General features: G+C 37.9%; 1 long non-coding RNA gene across 1 annotated transcript; it reads left to right on the top strand.

Annotated features, from left to right (window-relative positions):
* The first annotated feature begins 930 nt into the window (after window positions 1-930).
* Window positions 931-9,194, top strand: LOC148163630 (uncharacterized). Its single transcript, XR_015768795.1, has 2 exons — window positions 931-1,277; window positions 1,358-9,194. It is a non-coding gene; the product is annotated as an uncharacterized LOC148163630 (long non-coding RNA).
* The last annotated feature ends 5,756 nt before the right edge of the window (window positions 9,195-14,950 follow it).

Genomic DNA, 14,950 nt, shown 5'->3' with positions numbered 1-14,950 from the left:
TTTAAAATTTTATTTATTTGACAGAGAGAGACACAGCGAGAGAGGGAACACAAGCAGGGGGAGTGGGAGAGGGAGAAGCAGGCTTCCCGCGGAGCAGGGAGCCCGATGCGGGGCTCGGTCCCAGGACCCTGGGATCATGACCTGAGCCGAAGGCAGACGCTTAACGACTGGTCCACCCAGGCACCCCTATACAGTTCTTTTAAAAGCCATTTTTCATTTGTTCTTTAATTAGGTTTATTCTGCTGGGCTAGAATCTGTACCAAGAATTAAAAAGAGGTTTAAAAAGCATAATTATGGTAGAGTTTCTAAATGAGGTGTTTTTTTTTTTAAATTTTATTTATTTATTTGATAGAGACAGAGCGAGAGAGGGAACACAAGCAGGGGGAGTGGGAGAGGGAGAAGCAGGCTCCCCGCGGAGCAGGGAGCCCGATGCAGGGCTTGATCCCAGGACCCCGGGATCATGACCTGAGCCAAAGGCAGACGCTCAACGACTGAGCCACCCAGGTGCCCCTAAATGAGGTGATTTTTTTGTTCCAGATATTTGATTGGAGGGTTTCTTTTTTAGGTTGATGTTAAGTCTAAAACGATCATTTAGGCATATAAAATATGTGTTGGCATTTTCTTTCTTCTTTTTTTTTTGTAATCTATAGAACAACTTGGACACTGTAGGTTTGTGTTACTTTTCAGGCTGAGGTTTAATTATGTGATGGATTTTAATCTACAAAGATATTTTAATCTAAAATTTTTAGTTCTAGTCAAATGAACGTAGACTACAAACAAATTTACTGTTTTCTCATAACTTCTTTTTCACCTCCCAAATTTTTAAAACGTGGTTTCTATTACATATTAGAGATAATCTACACTTAACTTGTCATTGCCACTTCTTACTTAAAACTGATTGCAGCAATAAGGTTGGGAAAAAGTTCAAGGTGTTTCTTTTCTAGCTGTTTGTTACTAAGCTTCCATTGAGTAGCCTTTATCTACAATGAGTTTTGCTCAGTATGTGAAAGAATTTGGATATGAGCCTACCTAGATCAGATCGATTTCACTTCTACATCGTTCCGGATTTTATGGCCCACCAGTATAATTCCTGGAGTTACTATCAATCCTTAGGAAATTAGAGAATTGGCCAGAGGCATTCTAGGAAAAACTCTGTAATCTTATTTCATTCACAGATCTCTAGGGATCACAGAGGAGAAGAGAAAATACAGTCGAAGTAGGACTTCCTGCTGTCATTTACTACGTGCCTCTTCCTTTTGCTCAGGGGCTGTGGTCAGGTGAGAACAGAATTAGAATTGTTTCAAGTTACGTCATGTTCCTAGAAATTTCTTGGCCTTTAAAGTACAGCTCTATTCAGTTACTTACAGCTTGCTGGTACCACAGTAGGGAAAAGCTACATTTGCATGTGTCGTTTAAGCCAACACAGGGAACATCCACAGCGAAGCTAGCAGGAAGAGCAACCAAGCAGTCACAGCTTGTCCACATAGCAACCCTGCACTTGCCAGAGTTTGGCATTCGGTTGGTGAGTAGCTGTCCTCAGGTCTCCATTCAGTCCTTTCAGGAAATCTTGTAGGAGTGCAACATTCAAAACACCATAGAAATGAATAAACCATTTTTGCCTGAGATGATCGGAGAAAGCTTCATTGATGAATAGCATAGGTAGATCTTGAAAGGATAGGTGGACTGAGAGAGCGGCATAGGGTTTATTGTTCTGGAAAAGAGGACAGCCTGAGGAAGAGTCAGGAAGAGGGAAGTGTATTTGGAGAACTGGCAGTTTGGGTGGGTTGGGATATAGTTTTTACCGTGATACTCAAAAAGAGTTAAGGTTGAGTGAGATCATGAAGGACTGCCAATGGCAATTTAAGGAAGTTGAGTGTATTTTCAGTGGTAAGCTGTTGAAGGTTTTTGTGTAAAAATAATAAAAACTAAGGCAGTGCTTTTAGACAGTCTGTTCATACCAAGTAGTTTTAGATCACTTCTCCTTTTTTGCAAATTTGAGTTCCATGGATCTCATCATTAAGGGTAGATAAAATCTGGCTGTTAAATTTTCCATAAAGGTCCAGAAGCTGACCCCCATATACCTCTGAGGAGTCTTTCTTCTTAATATTTAATAAGGAAGTAAGGTTTAAGTAGTTTTTAAAGTCATCATTCAGGAAATACCAGGTCATGACACACAATTTCATGTAAAGCCTTATTAATGAGAAATTCTTTACAGTATATACTTGGAATGAAAGCATAACCAAAAATCACTTTTCACCTCAGGATGATGTTGGAAAATTTATTTTAAATACTTGAAAGGCTTATTTTGGTTTCATGCAGAGTTCAGTTACTTGTGGATATATATTCCAAACAATATAAACATTACAATGCTCCTCTGGAATTCCCATGGAGCAACTCCCAGAAAATGTCTATTTTAGATAGAATCTTTAATCTGTAATATGTATAATACAGGATATATAAAATCACCACAAATTATTTAAAAATATACTGTTCATATGTTATCTGTGGTATGTGTATCCCACCCACCTTTAAGAACTCAGTGGAGTCAAAGCTAGATTAAAGGCATTATTCACTTTTTCTGTCTACTCTTAGATAAATGCACTTAAACTTACCGTCCCCCTTTGGTAAAGTTTCGAAGCTGTTAACATGTAGTGCTAAAACATTTTAAATGAGGGTATTGGAAAGATTCAACTTGAATAGTAAATGTTACACTTTGAAGCCAGTATAACATGGCAAAATACCTAATTTGGAATAGGCCAAGGCAAAATTAACAAAAAAATACAGGTTATAAATTGAAAACTTACTGTGATGGATGCTGTCAAATAAAATGGCTTCCAATTAACAAAAAGATTACAGATCATGTCTGTATTATGTTCTGGGTTACCAGAATTCTTTTAACTTATTAAATTGTTAGGTACAATGAAAGTCTTACATTTTTGAAGCTTTTCCTGTTACAGAGTTACTGGTATTTGGCTTAGATTAATGCAGCTTAATGATTAGGGTTTTAATTAATCTTTGCTGAGTTTACACCTGGACTTGGAGCGTGGTGTAAAATAGCATATTGACATGTTCTCTGTCCCAAAGTTTAACAGTAAAAGGTGGATTATGAAGCCGACTGATGTCATGAGATGGAATCTGAAACTCAAAGACTCTTTTTTGTTTTTTGTTTTTTTTATTCCATCTAAAATGTGTATTGTAACTCTATAAATACACATATCAATGTAAAACTCACACAAGCTTCACCTAAATTGGGAGAGGTAATCAAGACATGAACTAAGCTAATGGCAACAGAAATAGAAAAAGATTAAACCAAACAAAGGGGGGGAAAAACAGAGTCTAAAAGGATCCCAGCATTTAAGCCAAGCTTCAACTTGCTATTCTTTGTTAACGATTAATTTTGGTGATTTAGAAGGGCTGTTTGTTAATTAATGATTTATGTGGTAATGTCCCTTCACATCCCCTTCTTTCCCATTCTCTAATAGACCCAACAGTAAATATCTTTGGAGTTTCCCTGCTTGATTGCTAGGCATTACTGATTATAAAATTCAGTTATCAATATTGACTGGTTTCCTTTTTAACTTTATGTAATTGAGTTTTTTAAAAAGAGAACCATAATACCTTTTGCATATTTTTCTATTTTACTCATTCACTTTAAAAAAAAAAAAAAAAAAAAAAGACTATTTGAGAGAGAGAGCACACGAGTGGCCAGATGCCTGACTTGATCCTGGGACCCTGGGATCATGACCTGAGCCGAAGGCAGACGCTTAACCGACGGAGCCACCCAGACACATCATCATTTACCTTTTTTTTTTTTTTTTTTAAGAAGTAACTACGCTTAGAATAAGGGTGAGCTGTAGCACTTCATTTATCTTTTGTTAACCAGTAAGATGGGTTCAAATAAACAGTTTTCAGATAACATTGATTTCCATAGCTTCATCATCACTTCTGGGCTTATGACTGTCAAATCATTGTCTCAGCCCCACCCGCTAGTACTTGATCTTGATTGTGCACTGGACTTTGCCCTGTCGCTCCTCGCCTCCAATTCAGCCTGCGTTAAGTTAAAATTATCATCTTCCTTAAAATTGACTAACCTCATAATTTGCCTATTTCTGTGGTTAGTGCCATTATTCTCTGCCACCACAGCTCAAATGCTGGGATCCTTTTAGACTCTGTTTTTTCCCCTTTATTTGGTTAATCTTTTTCTAGTTCTGTTGCCATTAGCTTAGTTCATGTCTTGATTACCTCTCCTAATTTAATGCAATAATCTATTAGCTTGTTTTTTAACCTAATGATTTCCTTCTTTAGCTACCCAGTTAAACTGTTAATTTTCAAATGAGTAGGATTTAAGAGAGTACATGTTATGGTAAGTGAATATGAAATTATGTGTGTGTGTGTTTGTTGTGATTTTGAGGATACCTTGGAATTGTACAGAGCTTTAAGGTCATTCTGAATATCCATGAAAATTTTTGTACAGGTGTACAAAAAAGATACTGATTAAAGGTTTTAATTAGTTAGGATTTTTTTCTGTAACATCCAAAAGGTACTCTGTTTATAAGCTCCACTGATTTCTTAAAGTTTTCAGACTTTTCGAATAATGATACTTAATCCCCAAATACTGGTTCAATAGAGTCATTCATTCAGTAACCATGTTTACTATGTACCAGACACCATAAATCAAGACACACTGCTTACTAAGAGATATGAGAGGTTTGAATTACTGGAAAAAATGATTTTTGTTCTTGACTAGAAAGGCTTAGTATAAGGGTAGCAGTTTTATTCATATTTATCCTATGAGGATTTTTAAATGTGAAAATCATCAGAAGTATATCTCGAATAATCATACAAGAATAGCTAGGAGAAATTTTTTAATTTGGTAAATAACTTATTACAATATAAGACATAAGTAAGTGAAACAGAATGCTACTGGTTTGCAATAGACAAGTCAATGAAATAGCCCAGAAACATTTAGGATGTATGTGGGAATTCAGTAACCCAAGCGCAGCATTTCAAATCAGTAGAAACATGGATTATTCAGTAATTTGTGTTGGGACAGCTGATAGCTATTGGGAAAAAGAATAGTTTGGTCCCATTTTCACTCTTATAAATTCCAGTTGAGTTAGACTTTAAATGTAGAGGCGGAAAAAGTGAAATCAAAGTACCAAAAGAAACCGTGGATGAACATTATAAATGTGAAGTAGGAAAGTATGTCTTTTCAAGTATGACATACACTGATAAAAGTATTCTTTTGGTAAATCTCACCACTTTAAAATAGAAAGCTATGCCACAAAACAACCATAAACAAAATGAAGAATTCTGGCAACTAATGAGAAAGGGCTAGTTTTTCTAATACATAATAAGATCTACAAATCTCTAAGTAATAGGCAAAAACAAAGACAAAGATCACAGAACCAACTAAAATGCACATGTAAATAGTAAAGATGATCAAGAGTACCAAAATAAGTCTATAAAACTTTATTATGGTGAATTTTGAACAAAGTAAACTGAAAAGTACAATGAATTTGCATGAATCTATCACTTATTTCAATACTTACGGCAAATTGTGTTTAATTTATAACCCTGTTACTTGCCCTGTTTGTATTTAGCAGATTTCAGTCATTCTGTTTCATCTGTAAATACGTATCTCCAAAAGATACTTTTTCTGATATCATCACATCCAATTAGTGTTCAGGTTGTCTGGCAGATCTCACAGTTGTTTTTTTCCCTAGGACAATTGTTTGAGTCAGGATCCAGTTACTGTCCACATACTGTGATTGGTTGCTCTGGTTCTGAAGTCTCTTTAACCTTTGGGTTTCTGTTTCATCTCTCTTCTTACTTGCAATTTATTGAAGATAATGGTTTGTCTTAAGAAGTTTCCCACATCATGGATTGTGTGGATATGTCAGCACATATACTTATGTGCTATGGAGTTGTTCAGCATTAACTAATGACCTAAAAATAATTTTTGTCAGTTTTCGAAAACTTTCAACCATATTTAATTCTGTATTTTCTATCCTTTTCCCTATCTTCATTCTGGATATTTCTTTCTGAAACTGTGTTACAGTTTACTATTTTTTTTCTTAAGCTATGTCTAATTTTTTAAACCCATTCACTAAATTATCATCTTTAGTAGGTTTTTTTTTTTTCCCAGTTCTAGAATATCCACTTGGTACTTGGAAAAATTTTCTGACAAAATTCTCAGTCTTGTCTGATTTTCTTGTATAAACAGTCACTTTAAAGTCTGTGTGTGATAATTGGATATCTGCTGCCCTGTGGTTCTGTTTTTCGTGATGTTGATTTCTCTCCTAGTACACCTACTTGTTATTTTGTGTGTTGACATTGAATGTATGTGAGAGAGAGCAGAGGTTATTTCCGGGAGATTCAGAATTGATTTAGTTTTGCTTTCAGAAGGCAGGTAGGGGTAATTAGGATCTTGAATTACCTTAAATCAAGGGCTTGAGATTTTGAAGTTGGATTCAGTCCCCATCCAAAGCCAGAAGCCTTTACCAGAGTCCTTTCTCTTTGATAAGCCCTGAACTTTTTGTCCCCTTTCCTGTGAGTCTTTTTTTTTTTTTTTTTAAAGATTTTATTCATTTATTCATGAGAGAGACAGAGGGAGAGAGAAGCAGAGGGAGAAGCAGGCTCCCAAGGAGCAGGGAGCCCGATGCGGGACTCGATCCCAGGACCCTGGGATCATGACCCGAGCCGAAAGCAGACGCCTAACCATCTGAGCCACCCAGGCGCCCTCCTGTGAGTCTTTTGAAAGCCCTGCTCAGCTTGCCTCCTCAGCAGATGTCCCTATGAGAATAGTAGCCCCAGATGCTGGGCTTACCTGTGTATGTTTACTTTTTCGCTGTCCTGTAATTTTTCACTGGCTTGTTGGCATTTGGATGCTTTCAAGTAATTGCCCTCGGTTTCACCCACCTTTTTTTAGTGTTCAGAGTTGGTGTTTATTACCTAGTGTGCCATTACATTGACTTCTTTGTGATTCCAGCTTCCCATCCCCATATATGTACATATATAATATATATATATATATTTAACTTATAGAAATGATATATACTCTTCATTTCATTTGCTTCCTTGTAAGGAGCTTCCAAATGCTGTCTCACTTACCAACATGTGTTGATTTGGTCTTTGGGTCACAGTGTGAACACCTCTCTGCAGTGAATGCCTAATTCACCAGTAAGGAGACAGGGCACTGCAAATATTCTTTTGTGCTGTGTTCAGAAATTGCTTTTATTTCTGGACTGTGATTATATCTGGATTGTGATTTCCTCATACAGGATTTTCTACATGCCAGTTCAAAGTTTAAATTTATGCCATGTGTGAATGCGTGAAAAATGCCCAAATAAGAATGGGGAAAATATCTTCTTTTTCAACCGTCTTGAGACACCTCAACAACTATGAAATAGTTTTTCTTCCAGTTTTCCAAAATATTTCTCTGGGTTGAGACCAACAATGAGGCATTTTTGGCCAAAAGGCTTCTTAAAATTTTTATGATTTTATAAGAAGAAATTTTCTTTTGACCTTCAAGCATATGTTATTATCATGATATCTTATTCGTGAACACAAACATTTCAGTGCATTTTTATATCAGTGAAATAATTTAGGTGTTCTATATTATTATGAGTCAGTTATTTCTCTGATGTTTGGCCATTTCATATTTGTTGTTTTTCAACTATCATATCAGCCTGTGTTTGTGTAGTAACAGAACTAGCTATTAAAAATAGCCATTATTATTTTGAGTTGGTTTTCAACTTGTGTTTATGATTTGCTGCGTATGTTCTAACATTACTATATTACCAAAGACTTTCATACAGGTCTTTAAATATTTAATAAAACCATTTTGAAAACTGAAATTATTTGATGTTTTTATCTTGATTGCTCTGCACAAAGACCATACTTCATACTTCCCCTTGATGCTTCAGGATGAAAGTCGGGTTAAGCAATATTTGAGTTTAAATGTGGTTTAAAATGTTTCTTAATTCTGTGGTCCTTTGTAGTTTTTATTTTCGAAGCAATATTAGCTGTATTTGATCTTCTAGATGAAGAAAGATTTGACTATGATTAAATATGTGCAGTGCCATCCTAGAGTAAATTTAATTCATAGATTAATAAAATCTGTCTGGCATGATTTAGGAGAAGATATTTTAGGCCATTAAATTTCGTTACATAAGCTACAGTCTGTTTTAAATTCTGTGCAACTAAAATCTGTTTTGCTTTAAAAAAAAAAAGTTCATTTGCTGGGAAATGTGGAGTATTTGTTTTCCAAACCATCAAAAGCATGCTCAGTTCCTCATTTAGGAAAATTTGGAACTTTCAACTTAATGACAGTTACTATCATTGTCTAATTTTCTTCTCTGTACTTAAAAGCCTTAAGAACATGCTAATAATTGATTTGACTACATGCTTTTTTTAGTGCCTCTGTGGTTCAAATGCTGTTCTTTTCTCAGACAGGAAGTAAGCTATAAAGTAAAGGAATCTAGCACCCTACTTGGCATGTATTTGGTAATCGGTAAATTACTTTCTCCCCCCAGCCCCCATCACACACACATTTTAGCCCTGGTTTTAAATGTGTTAAGATATAAAAACGGTACCAAGAAGAATTGAAGAGCTCAGCTTCCATTTAAATCTTTAAACTTCTTTTTCTAAAAGAAAGATTCAAAATTAATACATGATGTTGTAGGCAGAATTCTTTTGTGGCTCCCAGGACTCCCACCCCCTGGAGTATACACCCTGTATTACCCTGTGTCCTTGAGTGTGATCAGACCTGTGAATTGGTTGGGTTACATTACATGCCAAAGGTGATGGTTGCATTGTGCCTGTTATTATATGATCTAAGATCCTTTAGCCGACTGGAGAGAGATTCCTGTTGGCTTTGAAGAAGTAAGCTGCTATGTTGTGGAGGGCCACATGGCTGGGACCTAAAAATTACTTCTGAGGGCTGAAAGCTATCCCTGCCAACAACCAGCAAGAAATCAGGGACCTCAGTTCCAGACAAGAAGAGACTGTGAGATAATGAATGAATAAGATTTTAAGGGGATACCCAAGCCTCAGGTGAGACCACATCCCGGACAACACCTTGACTTTACTGAGCCTTCCGAGACCCTGAGCAGAAGACTGGTTAAATCAGTCTCTGAGCCCCGAGCCACAGAAATTGTGAGAAAATAAACACATTGTTTTAAACTGCTAAATTGGTGGTCATTTGTTATACAGTAACAGAAAATTAATATATTTAGAAAAATCTCTCTCTCTCTTTTGTGTGTGTGTGTATGTGTGTGTGAAAGTTGAATCATTATCTTAACATTGTAAATATCTATGTTCAGGACCAGCAGTGAAAAGATGAAGATTGAATGGGTGGTCTCATCAGTAAACAAAGGTTATTAGATGTGGTAGGCCGAATAATGGCCGCAACTGTGTCTACATTCTAATCTCCAGAAACTAATTATGTTCCTTTACATGGTAAAGGGACTTTGCTGATGTGGTTAAAGGTCTTGAGATGGTAAGATTACTCTGGATTATCTGGTTGGGTCTAATAAAATCACAAGGTTGGTCCAATATAATCACTTACCAAAGGGAGACAGAAGGGCCAGATGGAGGGAAGAAGATGTGATGATGCAATCAGAGGTATTTAAAGATGATACACTGCTGGCTTTGAGGATAGAGGAACGGGGCCGTGAGCCAAGGTGTGTAGGTAGCCAAGGTGTGTGGTAGGAAGCTGGAAAAGACAAGGAAACATTTTCTTCTAGAGCTCCACAAGGAATGCAGTCCTGCTGCCACCCTTGTTTTAGGACTTCTGACCTCCACAATTGTGCTGTTTTAAGCCAGGAAGTTTGCAGTAATTTGTTCGGCAATAGGAAAGTAATACACAAGGTATCTGAGAAATACTTCCTAGTGGGAGAAACCAAAACAGTGATTTATAGAACATACCCCTATCCAGGAGGAAGGACACCTCAAAGATAGAAACTTTCCCTAACAGGCCTTTAGAAACAAGTGTATGTGTACATCCATGAAAGAACAAAATGATACACATACATATAAACACTCAAAAAAAAAATCTTAAAAATTGAAATATAATAGAATTTTAAAACTCAATATAAGGGTTGGTAGGTAGAGTTAAGGAAATTGCTCAGAAAGATTTAAAAAAAAATAGAAAACAAGAAAGAAAGCGTAAGAAAATTAAAGGAGCTAAAGCTGTAGGTCCAAAACCTGAAGAGTAGAACGTCCATTGAGAGGAAAAAAAAGAGGGAAAAAAATCATTAGGAAAATTTGCCAAAGTTGAAGGACATGAGTTTTCAGGTTGAAGGTGTTTACAAAATGGATAAACTCAATCTCATCCTAAAGCACATTATCATAAACTTTGATGGAAGCAATTAGAAAATCCTACAGGCCTCCAGAGAGATGGAGGGAGTGAAGAAAAGGGAAGATCAGTACAAAAAACAATGTATCCCTACAAAGGAATATTATCAGGAATAAGAATAGCTTTGATATTTTTAACAGCAAAAAGGGAAGGTAATAGCCAATGCCTTCCAAGTTTTGATGGAAAAGGAATTCTGACCCGGATTCTGTGCCTACCCAAGCTGTCATCTACATATTGTTGAGGTAATTTTACGGAACTGTCCCTTCTCACAGTACCCCTGAAGTATGTCTTCCATAACCTGAGGGAGCAAACCAAGAAAGAGGAAGACAGGATTCAGAAAAAGAACGAAAACAGGAGAAAATTGAAGAGAATACCTGGAATGATTGTTGGGGGACGTCCACGAAATGCCCCAAAGCACAATCCTTAGAACTCTTTTTTTTTAAATTTTTTTATTGTTTTGTTAATCACCATACATCGTTAGTTTTTGACGTAGTGTTCCATGATTCATTGTTTGTGCATAACACCCAGTGCTCCACGCAGAACGTGCCCTCCTTAATACCCATCACCAGGCTAACCCATCCCCCACCCCCCTCCCCTCTAGAACCCTCAGTTTGTTTTTCAGAGTCCATCGTCTCTCATGGTTGGTCTCCCTCTCCGATTTACTCCCCTTCATTCTTCCCCTCCTGCTATCTTCTTCTTTTTTTTTCTTAACATATATTGCATTATTTGTTTCAGAGGTACAGATCTGTGATTCAACAGCTTAGAACTCTTTTCTGTCAACAAGTATTCAAGGTGAAATTTTCAATCTTTTTATTTTTTTATTTGAACAATTTCCATATAAAACACTGCACACATCTTAAGTGTAAATTTTCATAAGTTTTGATATAGACATATACCCATCACCAAAATCAAGATGCTGGATATATTTATCATTTCCAAAAGTTCCACGTTGCATCCTTGCAATCCTTTCCTCCTGTGTCTCCCCCCCCCCTCACCCAAATAGCACCTTTGTTCCATTCCCAAACTGGTCTCCAGGCAACCATTTCCTGCTTTCTATCACTGTAGATATTTGCAAGTAGAAATTATATAAATGGGAAATTACAGTATGTACTCATCTTTTAATCTGCATAATTTTTTTGACATTCATCCATATTTTAACATTTATTATCTGTTCAGTTTTTTATTTTTTTCATAAACCTTTTTTTATTATGTTACGTTAGTCACCATACAGTACATCATTAGTTTTGATGTAGTGTTCCATGATTCATTGTTTTTGTATAACACCCAGTGCTCCATGCAGTACGTGCCCTCCTTGATACCCATCACCGGGCTCACCCATGTCCCCACCCCCTCCCCTCTAAAACCCTCAGATTGTTTCCCAGAATCCATAGTCTCTCATGGTTCGTCTCTCCCTCCGATTACCCCCCTTCATTGTTCCCTTCCTTCTCCTAATGTCCTCCCTGCTATTCCTTATGTTCCACAAATAAGTGAAACCGTATGATAATTGACTTTCTCTGCTTGACTTATTTCACTTAGCATAATCTCCTCCACTCCCAACCATGTGGATGTGAAAGTTGGGTATTCATCCTTTCTGATGGCTGAGTAGTATTTCATTGTATATATGGACCGCATCTTCTTTATCCATTCATCTGTTCATGGGCATCTCGGCTCTTTCCACAGTTTGGCTATTGTGGACATTGCTGCTATGAACATCGGGGTGCGTATGGCCCTCCTTTTCACTACATCTGTGTCTTTGGGGTAAATACCCAGTAGTGCAATTGCTGGGTCATAGGGTAGCTCTATTTTTAACTTCTTGAGGAACCTCCATATGTTTTCCAGAGTGGCTGTACCAGCTTGCATTCCCACCAACAGTGTAAGAGGGTTTCCCCTTTTTAATTTTTTTAAATTGTTTTATTGTTATGTTAATCACCATACATTACATCACTAGTTTTTGATGTAGTGTTCCATGATTCATTGTTTGTGCATAACACCCAGTGCTCCACACAGAATGTGCCCTCTTTAATACCCATCACAAGGCTAACCCATCCCCCTACCCCCCTCCCCTCTAGAACCCTCAGTTTGTTGTTCAGAGTCCATCGTCTCTCATGGTTCGTCTCCCCCTCCGATTTACTCCCCTTCATTCTTTCCCTCCTGCTATCTTCTTCTTCTTTTTTTTTTCTTAACATATATTGCATTATTTGTTTCAGAAGTACAGATCTGTGATTCAACAGTCTTGCACAATTCACAGCGCTCACCATAGCACATACCCTCCCCAATGTCTATCACCCAGCCACCCCATCCCTCCTACCCCCCCCCCAGCACTCCAGCAACCCTCAGTTTGTTTCCTGAGATTAAGAATTCCTCATATCAGTGAGGTCATATGATACATGTCTTTCTCTGATTGACTTATTTCACTCAGCATAACACCCTCCAGTTCCATCCACGTCGTTGCAAATGGCAAGACCTCATTCCTTTTGATGGCTGCATAATATTCCATTGTGTATATATACAACCTCTTCTTTATCCATTCATCTGTCGATGGACATCTTGGCTCTTTCCACAGTTTAGCTATTGTGGACATTGCTGCTATAAACATTGGGGTGCACGTACCCCTTCGGATCCCTACATTTGTATCTTTGGGGTAAATACCCAGTAGTGCAATTGCTGGATCGTATGGTAGCTCTACTTCCAACTGTTTAAGGAACCTCCATACTGTTTTCCAGAGTGGTTGCACCAGCTTGCATTCCCACCAACAGTGTGGGAGGGTTCCCCTTTCTCCGCATCCCCGCCAACATCTGTCGTTTCCTGACTTGTTAATTTTAGCCATACTGATTGCTGTGAGGTGGTATCTCATTGAAGTTTTGATTTGGATTTCCCTGATGCCGAGCGAAGTTGAGCACTTTTTCATGTGTTTGTTGGCCATTTGGATGTCTTCTTTGGAAAAATGTCTGTTCATGTCGTCTGCCCATTTTTTTTTCCCTTTTATTTTTTTAAATTTTTTATTGTTATGTTAATCACCATATATTACATCATTTGTTTTGGTGTAGTGTTCCATGATTTTTTGTTTGTTCATAACACCCAGTGCTACACGCAGAATGTGCCCTCTTTAATACCCATCACCAGGCTAACCCATTCCCCTACGCTCCTCCCCTCTAGAACCCTCAGTTTGGTTTTCAGAGTCCATCATCTCTCCTGGTTCGTCTCCCCCTCTGACTTACTCCCCTTCATTCTTCCTCTCCTGCTATCTTCTTCTTTTTCTTTTTTCTTAAAATATGTTGCGTTATTTGTTTCAGAAGTACAGATCTGTGATTCAACAGTCTTGCACAATTCACAGCGCTCACCGTAGCACATACGCTCCCCAATGTCTATCACCCAGCCACCCCATCCCTCCCACCCCCAACCACTCCAGTAACACTCAGTTTGTTCATGAGATTAAGAATTCCTCATATCAGTGAGGTCATATGATACATGTCTTTCTCTGATTGACTTATTTCACTCAGCATAACACCCTCCAGTTCCATCCACGTCGTTGCAAATGGCAAGATCTCATTCCTTTTGATGGCTGCGTAATATTCCATTGTGTATATATACCACCTCTTCTTTATCCATTCATCTGTCGATGGACATCTTGGCTCTTTCCACAGTTTGGCTATTGTGGACATTGCTGCTATAAACATTGGGGTGCACGTACCCTTCGGGTCCCTACATTTGTACCTTTGGGGTAAATACCCAGTAGTTCAATTGCTGGATCGAATGGTAGCTCTAGTTTCAACTGTTTGAGGAACCTCCATACTGTTTTCCAGAGGGGTTGCACCAGCTTGCATTCCCACCAACAGTGTGGGAGGGTTCCCCTTTCTCCACATCCCCGCCAACATCTGTCATTCCCTGACTTGTTAATTTTAGCCATTCTGACTGGTGTGAGGTGGTATCTCATTGAGGTTTTGATTTGGATTTCCCTGATGCCGAGCGATGTTGAGCACTTTTTCATGTGCCTGTTGGCCATTTGGATGTCTTCTTTGGAAAAATGTCTGTTCATGTCTTCTGCCCATTTCTTGATTGGATTATTTGTTCTTTGGGTGTTGAGTTTGATAAGTTCTTTATAGATTTTGGATACTAGCCCTTTATCTGATATGTCATTTGCAAATATTTTCTCCCATTCTGTCGGTTGTCTTTTGGTTTTGTGGACTGTTTCTTTTGCTGTGCAAAAGCTTTTTATCTTGATGAAATCCCAATAGTTCATTTTGCCCTGGCTTCCCGTGCCTTTGGTGATGTTTCTAGGAAGAAGTTGCTGCGGCTGAGGTCAAAGAGGTTGCTACCTGTGTTCTCCTTTAGGATTTTGACGGACTCCTGTCTCACGTTTAGGTCTTTCAACCATTTGGAATCTATTTTTGTGTGTGGTGTAAGGAAATGGTCCAGTTTCATTCTTCTGCATGTGGCTGTCCAATTTTCCCAACACCATTTGTTGAAGAGACTGTCTTTTTTCCATTGGACATTCTTTCCTGCTTTGTCAAAGATAAGTTGACCATAGAGTTGAGGGTCCATTTCTGGGCTCTCGATTCTGTTCCATTGATCTATGAGTCTGTCATTGTG

Source organism: Eumetopias jubatus, unplaced genomic scaffold, assembly GCF_037043125.1.
Source record: "Eumetopias jubatus isolate StellerSeaLion01/CBP00866 unplaced genomic scaffold, mEumJub1_p1.0 scaffold_8, whole genome shotgun sequence".
NCBI lineage: Eukaryota > Metazoa > Chordata > Mammalia > Carnivora > Otariidae > Eumetopias > Eumetopias jubatus.
Note: the sequence above shows the minus strand (reverse complement) of the source record. Positions and strands in the feature narration are given on the sequence as shown.